Source organism: Chamaea fasciata, unplaced genomic scaffold, assembly GCF_029207755.1.
Source record: "Chamaea fasciata isolate MVZ Bird 193981 ecotype frontalis unplaced genomic scaffold, bChaFas1.0.hap1 SCAF_14, whole genome shotgun sequence".
Taxonomy (NCBI): domain Eukaryota; kingdom Metazoa; phylum Chordata; class Aves; order Passeriformes; family Sylviidae; genus Chamaea; species Chamaea fasciata.
This window is the reverse complement of record NW_027094099.1, coordinates 9,404,621-9,430,266: the sequence shown is the minus strand read 5'-3', so window position 1 is coordinate 9,430,266 and position 25,646 is coordinate 9,404,621. Positions and strand designations below refer to the sequence as shown.

Genomic DNA, 25,646 nt, shown 5'->3' with positions numbered 1-25,646 from the left:
AAATTAGGATACTATAAATAGGAGCCCAGTGGGATTTGCCGATTGCGAGTTATGTTTTAAAAGCTGCTAGGATGAAGCTTCTGAAAGACTTACAAAAGATAGAACAATTATTGCTTGTCATTTACCTTTGGCCTGCATTAGACCTGTAGTTTCGGAGAGCTATGTATTTAATATGGATGCACCTCCTGTTTCTATGAATATATCAAAATACAACACTTTTAAAAGGAAATTTCTATAAAGATTTATTTACTTTCTATATGTCTTTCTATAAACCAGGTATCTTAACTTCACTTTTCTATTAATCATCATTAAAAATGCTGTACTGCCAAACTCATATTAGTTCTTTGTTACTTGCTTTGTGAAAATCCCCACAAATCACATTTGAACAACTCAGAAATTATGATACAATAATTCATCACAAAAAAGTTGTGTCCACAACAGTATCACAGCTGTCCTTCCCTTTATTTATTCATACTTTAGCACCTTGGTGCCTCTTGTTTTTTTGCTTGCTTTACAGATGACCGAAGGCAAGCTTCCATTAAAAACACTCAAACCACCAAACAAACACTACCAAAAACCAGGGAAACCAACAAAGCCCCAAAACACATAAAACACTAATATGAATAACAAAACAAGAATAAAAAATTGCAGAGATTTTATCAAGTACTTTATTTTCTATGAGAAATTACACATGACATTCACTGTTAGAAAGCTGGCATTTTGACCTGCATTTGGAAAGGGAAGCAATGGGAGCAATTTGGATATGCCGACTTTTTAACAGCAAATACAGGGAAAGAAATGAAAGATAAACTGCTAATTTGACTCTGAGCAGAGGGCCAACAAAGCAATGACATAGATTGTGAGACTTACTTAATATCCTAGCCTTGCCCACTGAATTCTGCTAAGTAAAAAGAAACATTTTTTTCCAAACATTCAGTGTTTCTCTTTAAGTGAAAGAATTTTTACACAGGCATTTTCATACTGCACTGCTTACTTGAACCATACATCTCGGAAAGTGGTGTGGGATTTTGGTGTGCATCTTAAAGCATGAAGCAAATGGCCTGATGGCCATTTTCCTGAAGGCACAACCTTCCATGACGAGTCCGGGCCCTGTTCAGAAGAGTTTCAGCTGAAGCACTTGACAGTGCTCAGAAGCTGACAACCCAGGCTCGATGCCTGTCTGCAGGTCTTTTTGCAGCTCCTCTGTTTTCTGACTGTGCATGACCTTTGAGTTTACTTAACTCCACAGCCTCAAACTTGGTTCAGCCTGACATCTCGACTGTAGCACACAAATTTCAGAAGAGAACAGCAGAAAATGGGAAAAAAGGGGAAGGTGGGAAAGAGGGATGTGGTAACAAAGAGAAGAACATTGTGTTCAACACTGTTCCAACAAACTTTTAACTATTGCCATATTTTCCTTTTGAAGCTAAGTACTTCATGATGTGTATCACACTGCCATCCTTATCTAAAGACATTTTTTGTCCTTATCTAAAGCTTTTCTTAGTAGAACTGTAGTTGAGTAAGAAACAAAGAGCTCAATCTGACTTTAAAATAATATTTAGCATTAAGAGGTGATAATTATCTTCTGTCCACCATAAAAATTCAATCAAAGTATGAAAGCCTGGGTTTTTCCTATACAAACCATGGAGAAACAATTAAGAGTGTGACAAAAAGCCGTCGTATTTCTCAGGAGAGTTGACCCTGTTCCAAAGATAAAATGATAACCAGTGTCCTGAGTCCAGCTTGGTGACCTTCTGGAGCTGGAACTTTCAATTATGTCAAATTAGCTGTGTCACATGAGCTGGCTTTGTGAGTGAGGCTGGATCAATGCAGTGCATTTCACTGATGATGACAATGATCTAATCAATCTCAGTCACTCAATGGACAGCAATGAGGTTGTGAAGTAAGGACAAAAAAGGAATGCTGGGATCTGTCATTGTCAGGGTTACCTAGAGGCCCCCCCATTTGTGCTTTTCCTTTAAATGCTAATTTTAAACGATGAAAAAATAACACTAAGTAGCAATTTCCTAGGAGGGGTTTTGTCACATCTATTCAGACTTACATTCTGCTTGCCAAATTGCAACCTGATGTTCAATAATGCTGTTTTTGACACTTCTGTGTAATAAAAGTGAAGATCCTTCTTTGCTCAAGGATGTCTATGACACTTTTGACACTTCTCTCCCAGAATTGCCGGCAGCCCAGATGTTCTTTGCATTAAGAAGAGCGTTGCCACAGCTGCCATGGAATGTCAGAAGATATTGGGCTCTAGGCAAAAGCAGCAAAGGGCATCCTTCCTCTTTTTAAGTGAGGAGTAATTTTTGGAGAGTAAAACCTTTTGATTGAAAATTAAAGCCTCAGAGGGACTTTGTAGGCAAGAGACACATTGCATTTTCTCTGCTCATGTTTCAAGGTAACTCAGAACCATTACAGAGCAGCTGTTTCCACTTCTGTTCAGAAAAATAATCCTTACCTATCAATGCCAGCATGGCACTACTGTATCTGCTGGACATCTGGATGTTATGATACAGGCAAAAATGAAAATAACAGTAAGAGGTCCTGCTGATAGACTCAAGCCCTGATTTCTGGGAACTCACAAGGGTGCAAGACACAGTCACCCCTGGATTATTTAGGCTTCTCAAGACTTGAATTCAGGGATTAACATTCAAAAGTGTCTCCTTCCACAGAAGTGACAGGTGAAGAAGCCTTGGCTACACGAAGTCTCTGTACCCCAGGATTCTCTGCAGCTGAACTAAAGTAAGTGTTTGAAGACCGCAACATGTTCCTGGAAAAAAAGTCTCCCTGGATAAAACTGACCACATTTTCAGCATCATCTTCCTTATGTCTGTCCTTGTACTGTCCCCAGAAGAGTAGGGCTGAGTAATAAACTGGACTGTGTTCCTCCCTTATTTTAAAAATACATAGGTTCTGCTCTTTAACACAGGCCACACAAGCAGTGGTTCTGTGCACAACAAAGTGATCTAGGATGCAGGGTTCCATGGGTAGCTCTCTCAGAAGACACACTCTTTAAATTTAAACTAAAGCCCCAGGGCTCACACAAGGCACTGCTCCTGCCTGGGTGGGCTGATGAGTCACGGTGTTTTCCTTCAGCCTGCTGCTCTTCAGCTCCATCTCCTGGAGTCACCCACTGCATTGGAAGAGCCACCTTCACACGCCATGTACTGCCCTTACAGCAGAAAGAGGTTAGCACAGAGTCTAATTAATAAATTTCCTCTGAGAGGAAAAAAAAAGTGTGCTGGAAATAAAATTTCTAATTTGGAAATTTCAGTGCAGGGATCTATTTTTGAGTACTTGCAATGGAAGTTTCTCTGCTGGAGCGATTTTTATTTATTTTTTTGTTTGTTACAGAAATCTGTGTGATTAATACAAATTTTAAAAGGTTTAAAACAGCTCAGAGAGATGCTATTTATACTCTTTTATAGACACTCCAAAAGTTTAAGGTAGTCTCATCATCTCCCTTAAAATAACATGAAATGGAATTGTATTTTGTTTTGGAAGAGCCACTGTTAAGTCTTTTCTGTCATACCCAGGGAGCTGTACAAGTGGCAGAGAAATTTCTTAAACAACATCTTGCTGGGATTACTCCTTGCCTGATCTTCCTCTGTGCTGCATGGAGAGCTGCAGCTGCAGGCTCTGTCAGGTTTTAGTCACAGCAGGAACAGCAGCAGCCAAAGCAAGTAGTGATGAAAGCAAATATTTTTTGGGTGCTGCCAGATTAGTGTTCCTGTAAAACTCTTATGTAGCACCCACAGAGCAGTTCCTGTGAGACCTGTGGCATCCATACTGTGATTTTTGTGCTGCCAAGCCAATTGTATCAAGGAGCCATCAGCCTACCCAAAGAAAGGCAATGAAGATCAGCATGTGCTGCTGTACCCTACCACCAGGTCCTAAACGATACCTGGGATCCCACCTGGCACTCCAACCCTCCTGATCAGACAGGTGTTAAGGAAGACAGGACAACCACCTAACACCTTATTCCAAATCTAGACCAGCAGTGGCCTGCAGCTGACCCTGGTGAGCTGCAGGGCCAGAGCAGGTTGAGTTTTGTCCATGCTGCAAACTTTTGTCTGTGTTTGGGGTAGAGTGCTACAGACCCACTAAGGATGATGCTATTTTAGCAAGAGTTGCCGTGTTGTCTGCTCCTTTCCCAGACATATTCCCTGGTGTGGGTGTCACTTTCACAGTCAAATGCCACTGGACACAGAGTTATGGGACTGATTACTATGGAAAATAAGAAACACAAGGACAAATCATTTTAACTGAAGCATCAGCAATAGAAAATGGCAGTCATCCTTAAATGTCATAGTGCCTCCCAGTTGGGCTCTGTGAAATGGGGAAAGGACTCCAGAATTGCATAGATCCATTATCCTCAATGGTTCAGGAGGACAAGCTCATTAGGAGCTATAGCTTCATTAGGTAGCAGGAGCTGCCCTGTTGTCAGGCTATGATCCATTTCTTATCTTGGATTGTGCCACGGATTTTCTCTCCCACATCCCAACCAAAATTGACTACCACACCTCACTGCTTTTGGTGATGGAGTGTAGATCTTGCTTTAAAAATTATAAGCTAGAGTTTCAGTAACACCACAGGAAAATCTGCTAAACATTACTCAGTATAACCCATGTGAAGCTTTGCCCTTACTTCTCCTCTCTAGTTTGGGAAGGGATCACTTGCCAAATGGCTGCAAATATCAGCAGCTCCCATTACAGGGCTAATCTCTGCTCAGGGATTACACACACCTGAGTGCACAGTAACAACAAAAACACTGAACCACACCTCTGCAATATATATTTACTTTTTTAGAGATGCAACATATATTTACCATTTAAGAAATGCCCACACTTACAATGTAAATTAAATAGTAAAATGAAACCACAAACACCAATTAAAAATACTGTTTTACAAAGTCACTGTTTTGGACACACTGGAGGCTACAGGGAAAAAGGCGGGACACCACTTTTTTTTCTACGGAAATCCTTTTTCCTTTTAAAATTTGTTTTTCAAAGGCTACCTGAATTAACATTTAATCTCTCATTATAATGTTATATAGTATTTACAAAGAACTGAAAGAGTCAGAAAACAACAATATCTTAGAAATTTCTATGTTATTTCTTAGGCTGCCAAAAGAAGAGCTCAGATATAATTGCTTAAAGCAAACTTCAAAGGATTCAATACACCAGCAACTGCAGCAAATACATGGCTTTTTCTATTTTAATTATCTGTTTCTTCTAATAGGTTTTACAAGACATATACGAATGGAGATCAGAGGGAGAGACAGATTTCATATTTTACCTACACTATCCTGAAAAGGGGGTAATAATTATAGAAATGGCTGAAGCTTGCATGGTGGTTTGTTTGTTCAGAAGAACTCCCCCAGTGTTTCTCTTCTCTGAGTTCAATGATTAACTCCACTTAAAACCCAATCCTTGTGTGTCTGTTGACAAAAATCTCTGCAATATAAAAGATTTAATAGCAACACTTGGCATAAAATATTTTGGCAAAATGAACCGAATATCACATCAAACACAGTTGAAAGGCAAACTTTCCAGCCAACAGAACAGTTTTATCAAACTCCAGATTCCAGCATCCTTTTATTGTGGCAAACTCAGAATTACTTCTATCTTATAGAATTTCTTTGGTCAAGGTGGAAGTGCTTTAGATATTGTTGTCTTCTTTGCAGAGATGTTGTCCATATTCTAATACGGCAAGACTCTCTGCTTCCTTGCTCAAAACAAAAATATATTGCTGTCCTGTTTCACAAAATTTAAAACTGTTCTGATGAATACACAGCTTTCATTTGGAGTTCAAAAAAAACAACCTTTTCATGCCTCATTTATTTAGAAGCTCTTTGCCTTATCACTGCTCTAGCAATTTAAAGCACTGTTTTTCTGTTTATCAAAGTCAACTTTCTTTTTTCTCCTTTACATTTTTAAAGAAGAAAAATTAAAAAGCAACCTTTCCACTGACATTATTCTCATAACACATACCAAATTTATTTGAAAACAAAGATTTGCCAAATTTCTCCTGCATGTTGAACTGGAATCTAAATATGGCTCCTTTATTCATGTAAGGAGCGGATTATTTATTCAAGAGACAATTTTTTTGAGGATTTTTGTAATGAGTATAGTGAGAAGAAAATTTGAACTAGTTTTATTTTGTTTTTTGGAGTTTTTGTTTTGTTTTTGTTTAGTGTTTTTGTGTGTTTTTGTTTTTTTACTATCAATTTTCAGGCAATTTTTGGGCATATAATTGAACATGAATTTAATTATTGGTTTACAAGGACTCCTTTGATGTGTGGCTCTCACTGCAGAGGCTGTAATGAGCGCCCAGCACAGCTTTTGGCTGTTTGTTACAAGAGGTGGAAGTCCAGTTAGAAATGCAGCCCATAAACTGGAAATATGATCTCAGCAAAAATCCCCATTTTCATCCATTTTTATATTCTCAAAACCTGCAGCTTTTGTGCTGGCCTTTTACATGATTCAGCAGGTACTTGTAAAGTTTGAAGGAAAATCGCTCTGGAATTGTGTTATGTTGTGAATATGGCTGATGTAGGGAGCCTTACATTTGTCTGGTTATTTACCCCATGCCAGAACTCCAACACTGTTGGACCTGAGCCCTCCTGCAGTGAGGGCAGAGCCCCGAAGCGCTGTGATCAAATGTAGGGACTGACTGACCAGGTGAACAGTCCCCACTGAAGTAAAGGGACACAAAATTGTGTCAGAGATAATAGAAAATTTTTGGACTCCGTGGATCCTACAGAGAGTCCTGCAGGAAGTAAAAGTTCTATCTTTTTGGAGTTAAAAAGCCCATTTTTTTTTTAGCTGAGCTAACACTACAGAGGTAACAAATTCCACCAGTAAACACATCCGTGCTACCAGATCACCAAAGCATCGCACACCTCCCCTGAAATTTTACCTTGTCAACGAGCTGGAACTACATCTGTTCACTGCTTCCCTCCTTGCACACTCATTTCAATCCTGTGCTTTTTTCACCCCACTGACTACAGGCAAAAGTATCAGGTAATTCCTACCCAATTTCCTTTGTACACACACAAGCCCATCATCTCTTCCAGCTACAGGGTATCATGTACATATTGTCTCTTTTGTTCATTCCACCACAATTCACACAATTCTGTAGTTTAAAATTATTCCTAATTAATACACACCAATATGAAAATAAAAGAAAATTCAAAATAAAGTTATGAGCATGCAATTAAACTTAGAAAACAGACCACAGGGCAAATGCTTAATCCCTTATAGACACAGTGGTGTAAATGTGAAGTTGACTTCTGACATGGGTGGAATACCTCCAAATTTATACTGGCAGAAAGAACACAATCTAGCCAGCAATTCCTAAAAAAAAAAAAAATAAATTGATATAATAGCTCTTGAAAAACATATTTGTAACATAGATAAAAATATTAGCATGTTGCAAGATCTCCAGACAAATCAGGAAGGATTACACTGCAGTTAAAAGTGATATTCTAATGAAAATATAGACATGAGTTTAGTTTAGGTGAGAAGTAAGTCCCTCAAATATCAAACATTCTTTTCTCTGCAAGAAATATCTCTGTATTTTCAGTACCTGTACTGGTCTATGCAATGTGACATCTACTTTTTGGACAGATGTGAAAAACTGGGATGATAGAATTGGTTCTGAAATTTTTTCCTACCAGAGGTATCCTATTCCACTATAAAGAATTTAGTTTCTACTTGAATTCTGTTTTAAGCTAATTCTTGTTTAATTTTATTGTTTATGTTAAGTTGCAGACTTGCACTAATATGAAATGGTATTTTCACAAGAGCTGTAATATTCTGCCCTTTAGTTACCATAAAATCCTGCATTCTGCACATGTCCTCACTTAATGTGAATTATTTGTTAGCTGTTAGGTGGATTTATGCTTTTCATCTTAGCCTGAACTTCCCTCATGAGCATTCAGATAAATTATTTTGAAGGCATTCAGGAGCTAAGCATCCAATTGCATTATGTTAATATTACACAATATCTCTATACATGAATCAAATGACTGTGCTGTAGTTTACTCAATATTTTGCTTTATTATATAAATATGAGTCTTGATGCCAATGCACGAGCTCCTTTTTCTCCACAGTGTTTAAGATTTTTCTGAAGTCCTGTTGATGCCATAATTGAGGTTGAGCATGTGCCTAAGTGCTGCCTGAGATGGGTCCCTATTCCCCAACGTGCTGTTTGTCTCTGGTAGCTGATGGAAGATTGCCTTACTCTTTGCTCATTAATATAAATACATCTCATCCTCTCTTTGCATGAGCAGGTTTATGATTCTGTTATTTATAGGCATGCACATTTTAGGAATATTCCACACATCTATTTGTGGAATTACAACTAAAATATAGTAATTCACATTTCAAATACTTGAAATCTAGGGGGAAATAGAGACTTCTAACTTTAAAGTGCATATCACTGCACACAACGGGGGTAAATTAAGATTAAGCACTGAACCTCAACTCTGCACTTCCTGTCTTTAAGCTTCATTGTGCCACCTTAATATTAGGTTAAACACTGTACGTACACAGAATATTTGTTCCAAGATCTGTGAATAAGTGATTCTCATCTCCTTTGTAAGGAAAATTGACTCCATTACAGGAGAGGAGAGACATCAAGCTAACATTACATGAAGTCATAATCCTCTATTGAGACACTGCACAATGACATTGTTAACATTAGTATGCAATATTTATTATAAATAAAAGAGGCCATTGAGGCTTTCAACCCATAATCAGCTCTGTGTGGATGACTTCACTGTAGGAACACAGTGGAGTTATAATGAGGATAAAAGATTTATTTATACCTAAACATGTTCTCATTAGTAATTCTGCACTAGCATGTAACAGATACAATTGAAGGACCAGTAGGGTTTTTGTGGGGGGTTTTTAACTTGTTTCTTTGGGGTTTTTTGTTTGTTTGTTTTAAATTACTACTTATTGTTTGCACATTAAGAACATTTAGCAAGAAAAAAGAAACTAATGAATGAGTTGATTGTAGTGTGTACTATCAATTCTCATGTATGAAGAATGATTCCATTTTTATGGAATACAGTATCATCCAATCACTTCATAACATGGAAATCCAATGAGCCATTAGCTCAGACCTTGGTAAAAAGAGGGAATTTTTTCTGAAGAGATTCTACCTGCACATGTAACATACAGTCACAAAGCACCAGTGTCATGTAAGATTCTTATTGACCTGCCTTTGTATTATACTCTTTTCCAAATACTCTATTTCTCTTAACAGGAAAGGACTAACCTTCACTTCATGGAAGGCACCCAAACAGTTGCCTACAGACCCTTCCAAGATCTCTCATGGAGTTTGGGCTGTCATCTCACAGTCTGTTTGGAGGAATTGGAACTCAGCTCAATGCCAAATCCTCTGCACTACCTCACTTTGTCTTACTACCATAAATCTCTCCCTCCTCCCTGGGGCCTGGGTTTACTTTCAGACTACAGTTTCACATTTACCTTTGCCAGGTGAAACCTAGGAAAAATAAGGGAATGCTTCAAATATATGTACATACTTCACATTTGAAAACAATTGCTTTTGTTCAAAGCAAAATCTTCTTTTCTGGCTGGTCTAATGTGTTGCTTTTAATTTTGATGTTCTCAAACAGTTCTATTGTTAAAATCTGTATTGGTAAAATCTTTAAGATATTTGGGGATATTTCACTACTAATGGACTTACAAGAAATGTCAGTATGTTTATATATAATTTGGTGAACATTCTCTGTGTAAAATAAACAAACACCATAACCACTACTTAAGGGAATCACCAGGAATAAACGTTAAAGTAATGCATTATTTTTTATCTTGGAAGAATGAAGTTCATCAGGTATTCATTTCTTATCTTGTGAAATACACTGATATGGTTCATCTCTTTCTAAAACTGTGTTTAAGTTGATTATATGTAAGCTAACTGATAAGAAAATCTTACTCATATTGAAAAAAAAATTAATTTAGAACCACTCAGCTCAGGAGGGAAAGTTTTTAACAATAAATACTGAGAGATCATAAGAATTCTACTCCAACTTTGCACGTTAAAAAAAAAATTACTTTTTCTGTTAAAATTTCAGGTGTTCATTTTCAGCAATAAAATATCGAACTTTTTCCTCTTGAAAAATATCAACTCCTTTAGAAATACTCTTTCCTTAGCACTCTGCGGTCTTGGTCTTCCCCTTTTATTCAGTCTTTGATTGCATAAAATTTTATTTATTCTACTGAAAGTGGGATTTAAAAAAAATAAAAAAAGGTTTGAATTTTGAAAACCAAGACATTATTCCTAACTAGATCTGCTTAAAGGAAGTAGCTGCAAAGACTTAACACAGCTGACATAAGTTTCATTTCATATGCTCTGTCTGTCACCATACTAATAAACCCACAGGCTCCATTTATACAGATACAATGCTGAGAGCAGGTAAATTTCTGTTACAATATAATGGAACAAAAAATTCAGATTGCATGAGTTTCATATACTAAATACCATGTCCTGTTTAGATTTAACTACCCTAGTTTTTTTTGCCTCAGTTGTGACAAAGTGCCTGAAGTGAACAGAAAGATGAGTTTCAAATTTTAGGTGAAATTCTTCCCATTAAAAGATTAAATATTTGCATATATGTAATATTATACAAGTGTACAGTGTAGATTTTCAGACTATCCATTTGGGATACAGATTATGAGCTTCAGCACATTAGGTGAAATTTTTTAGAAGTATTTCCAAATTTACAATTTCAATTATTTTGTGCCAGTGATGCACAACATAACCAGGCTTGGAAGGTCCCTACTACCTCTGCTATCAATCCTTAACTCTTTAACCTCCAAGGGCCCAGGCCAGGTCCTACTAAATGCAGTGGAAACATGTGGAAACATTCTCCCTGACTTCACCATAAACCATATCCACAAAGACCTAAATTCAACTACTGAATAATATTATTTTCTTCTGATTCATGCATTTTTCAGGCATAAAAATAACCCAGTTTTGTTTCTTTAATGGGTTTTTCACAGTAATCTGGGTGGCTGATGCATCTGCAATCTGACAGAACAGATATCTCTTTTTGCAGAGAATACACATAAGTTTCCCCATCTATCTCAGAAAGAGTCTTACGAAGCTATTCAGAACTCAGTACACGTTCCTTCCTCTTCATAACTCATTTTCCTTTTTTTTTTTTTTTTTTTTTTTTGTGACAACCTAGGCAATAATTCACAGCTCACTGGGTCTCCTAAATAACCCCCTTTATATTTACATGGTAGGCATTCCCCCCATTACCCTGCGGGATTCAGCTGTATTGGCAGGCAGTCATTAGGAATTCTTAAGACCATGGAGGTTTAACATCCCCTTCTCTGGTGTCTTTGAAAACACCCTGTATGGCTACAATCTCAGCAAATATACAGAAAATCTCGACAATTTAACAATAACATAAAATGTGTCATTTTGTAATTTCTAAGTGGTTCCTTCTTTGGGTCCCATCCAGACTCACACATGAAGCCTTTCAAGCTCAGAAGCATTTCACCCAATGGAGGATTGTTATGTTTCTTTCTTTTGCTAGAAAAATGAGCAAATCACGCCTGCTATTGATGAATGGAGAAAAGCCCTTTAAGGAAAAGCAGATGAATTAATATAAAGGTAGAAAAATGCATTATGAGAAAGATGCTGAAATCTAACACTCACCAGAGTGAGATTTTCACTAGAAGGCAATTTTTTCACCAGAAAGACATGATCTGAGCACAAAAGAAGAGCCAGATTTCCAGGATTTATCGTCTTGCTCACACTGAGGAGCTCCCTGCAACTGACTTCCCTCACTGCCCATGAAAAATCATTAGAGACATGGCTCTACAGACTTGCCACTGACATGTCCCAGCTGGTCACTCCTTCCCTTTCCTCCCCCAACACACGGACTACAGCAATACCAACACCTCCTCAAACCCTTTAGTCAGTGCCAAGTACTATTATGGAGGCTTGGAGGAATATGAAAGGAGAAACTATAGAAGTTGATTCATAGTAGCATTGCTGTTGCTTGGTTCTGGGAACTCCACTTGTTCTGGAGAAATCTCCAAACCAACCTGGAGTAGCACACTGCCAATCACATCCCCAGCAGTTTGCATCCCACGGGCCTTGAACTGACACAAATGTTCCAAACTGGATTTATTGACTGCACGGATAAATGTTTCAAACTAATATATCAAGAGGCTTACATTAGAAAAAATCTCAAGGAAAGTGATTTCATTTTGAAGGAAAAAAAAAAGAGTACAACCACCCTTTTGTTTATGATTGGACTATTCTCTCTTTAGTATTATCTGCAAGTTTATTTGGGGTATCTGTTTCTTTGATGAGAAGCAGATCCTTCATGATACAATGCCTTGTATGTGTCACATACCAAGTTATTAGATATGTCTAGATTTAAGGAGAGGATTCTGGGAAATTCTTAAAATTAGAGCCATTCACGCTGATCCAGAAGCCATGACAGAATATGAAAAGTATGCAGTGACAGTTAAATCTGCAATGTCTTCGCTCTTGTTAGTGAAATGAGTAAATCTTAGAAAATAAGTAAATCTTAAATCTTTAAGACCAATAGGCACGTCAGTATATGTTTCCAATGCTTACAAAGTCCAGATAACATGCTTCAAACAATTTACCACTGCAGTTGTAATGAAAGAAAAGGGTCCAACCTCCCCCCCGCCAAATTGTTTGGAATTTCCTTTAATCAAAGTGAGTAGTTCTTACATCTTTTCTTATGGAATCCTGTAGCTTCTGAAGACTTCTCTTTCACTTTTGAAATATCTGTAGAATTCAACATCCCTTTATCATTTTAAATGCATTGGTAATGTTTTTTTAAAAGCTGTTTATTTGTTTAAAGTTCAAATAATGGAAGAAACACTCTATTGGAAGAAGGCCTGGGTGCAGAGTGGTATTTTTGGATGCTAATTGGTCATGTGTATCAGCCACTCATGAAACACATACTAAAAACACTCAAAAGTGTTCAGAAATGCCTCTCTAAGTCATAAATCTTTTACAGGTAAAATTATGTGAGAGAAGGAATAGAAAAATCACATTCAACATCTGGAGTCAGATGAGTTTACTGAAGTAAAATTGCAAAATTAAATTTAGATGAACTTAATTAAAAAAGGGATCCAGTTTAATATGGACATTCATCAACTTCTCATCAAAAATCTTTCTTGCCTCAAGAAAATATAATAAAGTATGAACACAAAACCCATATAAAGGCTGAAATGAAGTGTGAAGGGATGGTCAAATAAAGAAAGGCAGGAAGAAGGAATGCTCTCTTTTTTCCTCATTTAACAGACGTCCACATACACACTTTCCTTTAATTGCACAGAATATTGAACTATTTTTAAACTCCATAACAGTTCAACAAGCGAGCTGGTCATCTGTATGCCCTGAAGGTCATTCCTCCTTCTGAGGCATATGCTATGTATTTACTGATAGCGTGAATATGGAAGTTCCTCTTTCTCTCTCCCTGTATGTCTTTTTAGTCCACCAATTTTTTCTCCTAGATCCAAAAGGACTTTATCTAACCAAGTCATAGTTTTTAGTGCTTAAATGTCCATTACCTGAGTGGCTCTTGCTGAAGTGAATCAGAGTTTTGTCACAGGGCTAGGCCCCAGATGACTTCTAATGGATTTTCATTTGCCTCAGTTAAGAGACAACAAATGCAGCTCTCTTATTTTCCTTTGCTAGGTCACTACTGTCTTGTTTTTTTTTCAGGGGATAAAGATCTAATAGTTTAGTTCAGTCACTTCTGGCTTTCATGAATTCTGTCTGTCAGAACAGCACTAACTTTCAACTCTCTAAGTCACAGTGCTTATAGATTTTAGTGATGTCAAATAAGAATTTGAAAAGTTAAGAATAGCGTTGTTAGGATCACATTGTTTCCTTACAAAACTGCCTTGATAATTTGTTGTTCTGCGCACTGGTTATGTGATCAAGTAACATGATATGAATGCTGTATTCTTTTATTTCTCATAAAGAACACTGCTAGAACAGTATGCTCTAAGGGAGATACTGTCCTTTATTAGAATCACATTCCCACATTATAAAAGTCACCCAGCAATAATGAAATGTAATCTGTCTCGAGGATTCATGATAACACAGCATTATGCTCATTTTTTTGTATGAATAGAGCATGACTGAATAGGAATGCTATTGTTGTTGAATAGATCTTTAAACCGAAGCAGTGATTTTATTGAAGTATTTGGTTAATGATAATAAATTGCTAGAGGAATGTTTCCATGTCAGAAAAGTTCTTGCTTTTGCAGTGCAATCTAATTCAAAAAAATATATCCTTCAATAGCCTGTAACTGTAAGGACTTGGAAGTGATGGTACTTGACATCTATATTACAGTGATCTAAAAGCAGCATGAGCACGACTGGCCAAGGTGAGTCCAAGGGCTGGGCAGGCCCTGCCTCCAGCAGTGGCCCTTGGTTGCTGCTGTGTGCAGCAGTGTCACATGGAGTGGGGTGACTTCCCATGCCTCCTACCTCCCCAGGGCCCAAAACACTCCACCAGGTATATGGCATAACAGGGAGAATAATTTGACCAACAATATTATCACAAATAATATCATCTACAATTAGGCCTTTCTTCCTGAAAAAGCTGAGCACTTAGGCAGCAACACAAGTTCCAGTTACAGAACTATTCCACTCTACCCAGCTACTGCAGAAAGTCTATTCCAAATGGCACAAAAGTACAGCAGGATTCAGCTACCCTCTCTTCCCTTTCTTTTATAAAAGCTGGGAACTCATGTCTGCAGCAGAGAAGTGCTTCAAGATACAGACAGATTATGTTTCCCTACAATTTCTCCACAGCATTATTTGAAAATCTGACTCAAGGTTTGACGAAACAGACTAATTAGAACAGAGAGAGCATTAGAAGAGAAGAACAATTTGTAATTTTACAACTTTATGCTTTGTTTTCAGCAAGAGAGAAGCCACTGGATTTCCTTTTTGTGCATTTTACTTTCTCTTTGGAGTCTGCCCAGTGGTTATGTTCCCCAAAATGTACAGTGTCAAATCTAGTGAGAGCAGTTACATTAGTAGAGAGGACAAAAAAAAAGCCCTCTTGATTTTAGTCTCACGAAAATTGCTCAGAACTTGTGTCCTGAGCTCCTGAGCTCAATCTCTCACAGATCAATATATGTTCTTATTATCTCTCTATTGTTGTATTGGTCAAGGGGAAGTGCTTCATTTTTCACACAGATTCAATTTTAGTGTAACATAACAGACACCAGTAATATTCTAACATGGTTTACTATGGCATCTTTAGAACTTACCACTGAGACCAAATGTGAAGATCCTTAAATTGCTGGCATCAGTGTTCCTGTAAACTCTGGCACAATTTCAGATGGGTTATCCTGCCAAAAGTCAGAGGAAAATATTCATCAGAGGGATGATTATTTTTAATCACACTCAGCCAGTACCCATGGAAGCCTTACTTTATAAATGCCTACTGCACGTTTAATGATAAGACCACTACAATAGCTCTGAATGCAACACACCTGCACATTAACTTTTCAAGTGCCTGTGAATCTGAACACTGATTCTCAGAGGGTACTTTCTGTAGAAAAACTATCCTTTTATGAAAGCAATCCAACAGATTTTACCAGAAAAAAATAACAGTGTATTGCAGTATTAGTTTTAATAAACTTCAATAGAAGGACGCCTCCTGGAAAAAAGCAAACAAACAAAAATACGCAAAATTGGCCAACGCTAAATTAATGAAGCGTACAACTCATATGCAGTTCATTTTCCTTTCAGATCAAAGGGGTTTTGAAGTTCAAATAAATTTGCCTCCTAATAGTTTTAGTACAGGATTATCTCTCCTAACATCTGAAAAATAACATTCAGAGTTGGCATTTAACAGCTTATTTGTATTGCAGCACTTCAGGAACAAGAAAACTTGTAATTTCTACCATATGTGGGAGGTTTCTTTCATTAAAGTATTTCTGTTTCTTGACAAAAAAATAGACTCAGAAAAACTCCAGCAAAAGGATTATTCTTAAAAAATATATATGTATAACATAATTATTTTTGCATAAATTTGCATATGTTACTGTAAATACAGATATGTACATGTATACATTTATTTCATTAATGTTTGTATGGTTATGTTATACACGGTTTAAATTACTTCTGCTCAGGAGAACATGAAAACTATCTTGAAGTGAGAGCAAAGAAGAAATGGAATTGATGACAAGAAATTCATAGGGAGGTGGAACAATGTTCTTGGGTCAGACCAGCTTTATGATCTTGTAGCACTCAAATCCAAGTTTTCTGTACAATGACAGAGTAAATTCAAAACAATAAAAAAAAAACAAACCCAAAAACTGTAAGCAGCCATCATCAAGCCCTAGATGAATACAGAGGGTTGCCACATCTCTCCTTTCCTCTTTGACTCAAGCTCCCAATAAAAATATTACTATTTTCACTATGTAACAACAAATTCCTTAGTGTGAGATTTTCAAAGACATGTAGGGAACTGGTTGTCTAATTCCCCCAGGCAGTTCTGAAAAGTGCATGATAAATATACTATATAGCTCCTTATACATCAAACAATATCCCAGTGCACTTCACATTAATCTTTAATCTAGACACTTTAATCTTCAAATCATCATACAATAATCTTCAATGAAAGGTTCTTTCAGGGAGTTTACAGTATATTTAACACAATTTAAAAGTTACAAGTGCATTGCCCTAGCTCTTAATATCCAGAAAATGTTTTATAAATTAGATCAACCACAACCTGGCCAAGGTTTCTGTATTTTTAATATCTTTGGAGGGAGATTACAACGAAGGGTGCTGGAGGGAATGACTTAGCTGGTTAAGCACCCCAGAACCATAGCTGCTGATCCCCGAGTTTATTCAGTGTTTCACTTTTCCCAAGGTAAGGACTTGCATCTCTTTGTAGGTATGAAAGCAGCACATGTTACAGCGCATACAACTCTGTTTTGGCAGCTCTGTATGCACATCTGGACCTGGACATAGTTTCCATATCTGTATTTTTGCCAAAAATATTAACTGTTAGAATAGTGTGCCAGGCCCATTCTGCAGGGATATAGCCATGACTTCAGCTGCTCCTGGCCTTTGCTGCTCCCTTCACTGCTCTTTGCCACAGAACCTCTGAGTTCTACACACGGAGCAGGACTCCACAGCATTAGCCCTTGCTCAATGCACAGTGGAAACACTCCTCAGAATTTGCACAGTGGATTGAGGACAAAAGGCAATAGGTCAGTACGAAGTAAGAGAGAAAAAAAAGAAGATAATAACCATAATGACAAGCAGGACTTTCTGTAGGGAACCTGGTAAAGGCACATTTTGAGGAGAAATTTGAAGAACCGGCTTTGCAGAAGCATCTGAAGTGTTCCAGAGAAAGCACAAAGGCACTGCCTTGAAAACAAGAGTTGAGGATGAAATCGACACAGAGTGGAGAAAGGACAAATGAGCTGCTGAAAAAAGGGAGAGTCACCTGAGAAAAATGGTCAGTAAACAATACGGCCAAAAAAGAGAAGAAACTAACAAAATGAATTTTCTAACATCATTATTTGAGTTGTGTAAGGTAATCTTTGGCTTCCCTGTAACCTCCACAACTGGAGATGTGCGAAGACAAATTCACTAAGGAGCACATGGAGGAGAGAGCAGTGCTATGGAAGCCAAAAGAGGATAGCACTGCAGGATGATTATTGAAGTTAAAACAGCTGATTGATTCACAGGGTCAAAGGTGGACTACCCACTCTGATTAGACTGGAGAAAGTTACTGCAGACTGGTTTGAGCTGTTCCCATTGACTGCAGAGAGTGGGAATTAGATGGAAATGTCTGTAGCCTGCTCCATGCATTCAGGGATGACAGCCTCTTAGAAGAGCAGGTTGGGTAAACACTGGGATATTGTGAATAAGTGAAAGGCTAAGGCAGGCTTGAAGATTTGTAAGAAAAGAGAAAGAAGAGAGTGACAGATTGAAGGAAAAAAGAGATCAGATGGGGAAATGCATAAAGAGGGTGAGCAGAGGACAGCAGTTGGCAAACCTTATAACTTGTGACAGGCTAGAGGACTGTTTCAGAAACAGAGCAGCCAGTGAAGGGAGCAGTTATAAAGATCATTTATCAGTTCTCACTGGGAAGAAATTGTTAAGATCCTTCTCAGAAAAAGAAATTGTGGTGGGAGAAGAGGCTTTGAGGAATAAGTCAAAGGTGCTGAAGAGAAGATTAGGGCTGTGGTGAAGATTTCAATTACAGTAGGTAGGCAACTGATAGAATTGAGAAAACAGAGTGGCTGTGCCATGGAGGGAGTCACAAAGCTTCTCTACTGGAAGTATCTATAGGAAAAATCTGTAGGAACAGTGGTCTGAGTGGCTTTGAGAGATTCAGAGGGAAGGCAGAAGCCGAACTCAATCAATCCAAGAACATCACTTGCTTTTGTGCAAGGAGACCAAGGGAAGAGAGACAATAAGGAAGTTGCTGGTCATGTTCCACCCTTGCTAGACCAAGTAGTAAGTCGGTCTTTATTTAAAACTCATGTGTCTGTCACAGGTGAAGAGAACTTGACAAGTGGATGAATTTAATATACCATGAAGTTCCAGCACTTCAAAAATGATTGCAGATCCACAAAAGGTCTCTGAATACCTGGTTTATATTCAGACATGACACCTGAACTGGCTGAAAGATATGGGCATATTTGTTCCACTATGCTTTTTATCTCAGAAAAATACCATGATTTGCACTTGGAGGAAAAATATATGAAGTATTTTATATTCATGGAACATATTTCAGTGTGAAGAGTTGGGGATTTGGGTTCAAATTTCCATTCTTTTCATGGTCAAGCCCATTCTAAGGCTGGAAAGATGCATATCACATTTCTGGCAATGCAGATGGTTATCAGCACAGAGTTATGAGTAGAGGCAGCAGCGAGACCTGCAAAATATTGTCAGACAAATGGTTGATACAATGTCCGAGAAAGCTAATGCCATGATTTCTATAAGGCAAATTTATAGTCCTGAGAAGCAAAGATAACTTGGGGATAATAGTGGTACTAATGGTCCAGAAAGTTTAGTGAAAGTAAATTACTGTAAGACATTGAGAGTAGATTTTTTTTTTTAAATGAAGGTATTTTCATATTAAGGATTCAGATGAATTTTTACACTGTTTTTGGCAAAGTCAGGAGTTGAGACTAAAGGAGTGACAATGAGAAAAATGGTCAAAAAATTTAAGTGGAAAAGCTCTAAGAAAGACTTCCTCCAGTGACATCCAAGTGCATGTTTTGAGGGAAACAATCAGTTGAGAGGACATAGTTGATGATTCCCTAAAAATGAAATTTATATTGCAAATCACAAGGATCTGTGATGGAGGTCATGAGTCCAGCTTGCTGACTAGTGTGTCACAGATGGTATTCAGTACAACAAAGAGAAAGACCTTAGCAAGAGGAACATTAATCTCAAGCAAACATTGACACTTTCAAAACACTTTCAAAACTTTGGAGATAAGAAAGAGAAACTAATGCTTGAATTGGTAATGCCCTAAAAATTCTCTAGGAATCCAGTGCTTAATTTTACACCTTAACTTGACTGAATAGATTATCATAAAATACTCATTAATTTACACATCATTAGTCTGTGCAAAGTATTTTCATGACACAACAGAAGAAAACCAGTAGCACCAAATTTAACAATTTAGAATGAGATTTCTCACCATTTTTCCTCTCCTTTGTGAATCTACTCTTTATCTATTTCCATGTAAATGCATTGAATCTAACAGAATTTTCCAAAATAGTAATAATAAATTTTTATTTCTTTAGATGTATATGCATACATCAAAAAGATGCATCTATCCACCTTGAATTGATGTTCATGCTTCACTAAGAAGAAATGCATCTCAGTGTAGCAACACCTGCAAGTACATCTAACAGTGAATTGAAACATTGGAAAACCACTACTACTGTTACTTCCCCAAAATAATGTAAATCCAATATTGAATTGGTTATGTAACTCAGCTGTCACAAGGTTTCATACAGTATAGAAAAGCTGCATTTTAATGTTTTATGAGGGAAGGAGAGGAGGTGTGAGGAGATGTGAGTTCTGTTTAACACTAAACTGCTTTTAATGCTGTGAAATATGTGGAAGCAAGGTTAATTGAAAACCTGAAGTAATATAAAAATAGATTCAGACTTTAACAGAAATACATATGGTATATAAAGCTCCATTGAGCCCAGGTGGATAAGTGAACATTTTTAATGCACATTAGTTAGAGAAATGGTGAAGTAGAAGCAGATAGTAAGTATGACTAAACTGGAATATTCTGAGGGTCTGGAAGAGAGATAGAAAACCACTACCATGGAAACATTTCATAGATTACTTTTCCTTCCCACCCAGAGAGTACTGAGTCCCCCATTTCCCTGAGTCCCTGGGGCTGTGGTTATCTTTGCCTCAGGAAAAAGGGGGTGGCCTTCAGAGACAGACTTTAAGCAAGAATATCTGGACTCCCCCATAAAGACACAACATGGCTGAGGTATAGGATTTCACACAGCAGCTCTTTTCTGCCTCCGAACTCCTGCACCCTGCAGGAGAGAAGCCCAGGACCAGAGAACAGAGGAATGTGCAGGTCTGCCTCTGTCCTGCAAGGAGAGTTCTCTCTCCTTGAGCTTGCTTTTATTAGGCTGGAGTTATTCATGATCCCCAAGAAAGTGTAGGAATCCGAGTCTGAATATGCATTATAGCATGATGTGCCCCACATCATTCTCAAAAAAACCATTTAATTATATCTCTCTAACTCCATAAAGACATATATAAATGTTTATTCATTGTCACATAAATTGCTTTCTGCATTTGGTTCATCTACTACTGATGCATGTGGTAAATGCCCATGTTCTCTGTTCCATTGTCTCAGACAGCATCAAGCAGCTGACACCTCAGGTCAGGCACACCTGAACCTCCTGGAAGCTGTTTTCTCTTCCAGTCAAATATTAGTAGTCTTTTCCAAAATGTAACTGTCCCCAGTTCTACAAAAACCTGTCCTTTCTACCGTAATGCAGCTTGTTTCACTATTATTGCTACATGGTCTCTGTTGCAAAAGGATGCAAACTTCACACCTTCTCACTACCAAATTCATGAATTTAATGTGACTCCAAGGCTAATCAGTCAGAATGATGGAAATACACTAAAATATCAAGGCAGAGAAACCTCTTTACAAAAGAAAATTCCTGAAAAGGTACTTATCAAAAATCATAAGCCCCCCAATAATAATGACACATGACAGATTAATGAATGGCTATTACTTGCTTGTTTTGTAGAAGTGATATGCTACAATTTATCATTTAAAATAGCTAACTGAAAAGCTTTTTCACGTCTGATTTAAGATGCCTTTAACATATTATGTCAGTATCATGCTTTCCTATATTTGAGACTAACAGATAGTAACACCACTCCCGTATTTGAAGACCAAGCCTTAGGCACAATAATATATTAAAGTCTGAATGCTCGGGGGGACATATGTGAAAAGCAATGCTTGTATTTCATTAGTTGCATCCCAACCAACTTAATTGCATGTGTAGAACATACTCATTTAAATGCAGCTGCATGTGTGACACAACATTAGAAACTCTGGCTTAAATTAACAATTTTTTGTCCTTTCATTTTTCTTGCCACTGATTTAAAAAGGACTATCAAACCCCTTTGATTTCATAGTTTAATAGCAGCATGTTTTGCTGTTAACAGGATCTGAAACATGTGCTCAGGCAAGGATTCAGCACCTTCCAAACCCCATTTTGTGAGCTAGAATAGTTCCAAACAAAACCGTATCTGCCTCTTTACAAGGCAGTCAGCTCACATAACCAGATGTTGATAATCACATTGAATTATAACTCAGAATTTATTAGGTTAACAGTTAGAGAAGAAACACCCACCATAAAAGCAGCCAATTTAAACATATTTTTATCTAATGATTTGTTACAAAAGGACGTACTACCAGCTATACCACTTGGTGTTGCAGACCTGCCTGTAGCTCATACTTGATGCAACCTTTTGCTTTTTTAAGACATTAGCCCAAACCAGTGAAGTCAATGGAGAAGAGTGTTTGCTCCAAGAAGGATATGCCCACATCTCTATGCACCTTCCACAGAAAAGCTCAATCCCACAGCCTCAGCATAGCAGTTCTTTGCTATAGGCCCATTTTTTTCTCCAAATCCATCTTTCCAAATGTGGCCCTAGACATAAAGACTTGTGTTTTTGGCACAAAGACACACTGGTGTGAATAAGTATTTAAGACATCACTTTCATTTTTAATAAAATTAAAACTGCTTGAAACAGTGTGTCAACAGTTATTTTTCATCTTACATCTGCATCCGTAGTTACTTCAAAGGCATATTTAGGTACTTTGTCCATTTCAGAAGATTCTATTTGAAAATGCATTTGAATGAACATTACCCTTTTTCTGCACAGATTTGGCTAAACATTTTTGTTACAGCAATTTTGTTTAGCATGGTAATGCAATCAGTATCCCAGGAGGCTCATCCTTCACAAGATGCCTGCCTGCATCTCTACCTGCAAAGTTATATTATGGTAGTCTTCACAGATAACAAAGTACAGAAACTGTAATGCATAAAGCAGCACAATTGTCTGTCAGAGGCTGTCGAAAAAAAACAACCAAAAAAACCCAAGCAAAAATCCCCACCTCCCAATTTTTAATAGAAATATTCATGCTATGACAGTACTTCATTTCAGGAACCAGTGGGCATAAGCTGTATTACTCATTCACTTAAGACAAATAGTGAGGAGATTCCATGAACAATTTCTATTTCCTGGACAAAGCAAAGAGCATTACTGCTTTTCAGAGGAAAGGTGAAACAGTAGTGATCAAGCTGTGAACTGAATAAATATAAAGACGATGAAGTGATTTACTATTCTTACTGCAGCCAGCTAGCAACAAAGTCAATCTCTTTGGCTGAGGCAGTGATTAGTGAGTGCAGTTGACCTGTGATACCCACTGCTTTTAATTCAGTGGTTTGCACATTACATTAAAGGCTGAACTCTCAGAACAATATTTATTCCTTCTGAAGCCTTTCCATTTTTCCCCCAAGATCTTATTTTTACAAAGTGCTTAAGTAAAGAACTATGTATAATTAAATAATAACTGAAAATAATTACCCGCAAAATCATAATATGGGTCACATTTGCATATGTTTACATACTTATGACACTGATAAAGAACCATGAGTCTAAATTAGAGTCTTGCTAAAGTGGACTTGCAAATAGGTTTTATTCTTTTTTTCCCATATCCTTGAAATAATTTGGATAATAGACACCTATCCTTTTTAATGGCCAGGCATTTATTTCCATTTTGCAGCTACCACATGAAGCTCTTTTTATGGTCTTTTTCCAGTCCAGCTCTTCTATTTAAAGATAACTGACAGATTTTAGAGGAAGTGGGCATCTACAGGTCTCAAGTTTACTGTCACATCAGTTCAGTTCTGGGGCTAATTATCATCATTATGTTACACCTTATAGTGTCCCATATGTGACAGGTGCCTTCTGAGCACCATTAAAGGTATCATCTCTTAAATTAACTGTGTCAGGAACAGATAAAAAAAGCAACAGATAGATGCTGGAAAGGCAGGAGGAAAACAGACTCATGCCATGGTCAGATTAGCAGTGGGTATTTCCCCCAGTAAAGAAAACTTTAACAGTGGTGATATTGAATTTTAAATGTATAGTTTCTAGAATCTTTTTCTCCATGTACAAATATGAAGATGTATTTACATTCCCAAATAAAATCACAATAGGTTTCTAGTAAGAACCAAGTGTCTTTAGTAATCCCTTTATGAAAACAAACCATTGGAGGAGTCTGGGATATCTCACAATTTCCTGCTCACAGGACACCTTGGCTGTTCTGCAGATGAATGAAGGCACTGCAGTGTGATTCAAACTCCTTCAGGAGAAGTTCCTACTGAAAATAAGGGACCAAAACTCAAGTATACATGGTTAACCTGTCATCCTAATCATCTCAGTATGAAGATGCTACACTGAAATCATTAATAAAATTTTCAGTCTCTTAAATCTTTATTCACAGCAGGCAGTCAAATATAATTTTTAGTTCAACAACTTCAAACATGTTTGTACATTGTTGTGGCGTCAAGAGTGCTGAAAGCTATTTACTTATGTAAATCTTGAGATCTGCTACACAAAGAAACAGATGCATGTGACATTTGCAAGGCAGTGAAAATGAAGTGTCACATGTTGGGCTGGGAAACAAAGCTTGGAGGAAAAAGGTGTGCCCTATTTCACCAGCCCTCATCCCTGAAGGGCTGAAGGACAAACTGAAAAGGAAATCTTGGCAGCTACTGCAAATCACAAAGTGAGAGCAGCAGTATGGTTTTGGACAAATCTCACAACTATATTTGTCATCAGGGTACTTTCTGCACAGGGGCACTCTCACATATATTAAAGAATTAGATTTTTTTTTTTCCCTTTAAGATGAGGAATAAATAAATTGTTAAGAAACTCTAATTTATCAATTATCACAAAAGAGAACAAAAGAAATGTTTTGAGGACTGGAGAGAATGTTTTTCGGCCTTCACTGTTCCAAGAGCTTTATCTGTTAACAGAATGCAGAAGAAGATTGGTGACCATAACTGAGAAAATACTTATTACGAAGAGGGGATAATAAGATCTAGTTGCTAGAAGCTGAAACAAAGAAAATTAGAGTTACAAATACAATTCCCTTTCTCTTAAATTAATCATTAGAAACTCTAAGGAGGAGCAGTGCATTCACTAGTAAATTGGATTGGGTATGGCTTAGCAACTTGTTTTAGCTAAAGAAACCTATTAAAACTCATGTTGCTGTAACCAAGTGGAATGCCATGATTTATGATATACAAGGAGCTCTGATCTAGCCTTTAATGAAGCTGGTACAAGCTGTAGGCTATGGATGCCATGGGTCTGAGGATTTAGCCTTTACTACATGACAAGTGCATGTGAACCTGTTAATGCTGGAAGTGGTATTGCCTGGTACATTTTCCACATATATTTAATAAAAACGTTCTGTGCAGAAAATGCTTCCCAAAGAACATACTCAGAATTTGTTTCAGGGAGCATCAGCTCTTACTCAGGCTTTGACCATTAATATATATGATTCCATTATCCTTTCTCATTAAGTAGTACTAGAAGCTCTCTTTGCTAATGCAAATAATACATGGCAGACAGGACAACCCTATCAGGTCCTTTTGGGAGGGGAGAAGCTCTTTCCTGATTAGTTTAAGTATCCTTTGAGAGACATTAGTAATCTAATTCAACCATTTTAAATAGAGGAACAGGAAAAGGCTTGCGTTACCAAAATAAAAGGTATTTATAGCATCTACTAACTTCTAATACCACATATCTTACTACTCCATTTCTTTTTTGAAAATTAACATTATTTTAAAAGAGTAACATATTCAAATTTGGTGATGATATTTTCTGCCCATAATTTCACCAAAACATGTAAAGATACACTTAATAAATCATCCTTTTATATTACTCAAAATTCTATACTGAAAATTTTAATCAAGTCTCTCTATCAAGAAAACAAATTAAGACATTTGAGGTACTTGCAGGAATGGCACACGTAA

At 37.3% G+C, this 25,646-nt stretch overlaps 1 protein-coding gene across 1 annotated transcript in view; it reads right to left on the bottom strand.

The window, feature by feature from the left end:
• The window catches only part of SEMA6D (semaphorin 6D), a 129,048-nt gene extending 113,635 nt beyond the window's left edge, over positions 1-15,413 (bottom strand). The window contains exon 1 of the mRNA XM_066196654.1: positions 15,333-15,413. The gene's annotated coding sequence lies outside the window, so the exon portion shown is untranslated. The remainder of the gene's footprint in view (positions 1-15,332) is intronic.
• Between the last annotated feature and the right edge of the window lie 10,233 nt (positions 15,414-25,646).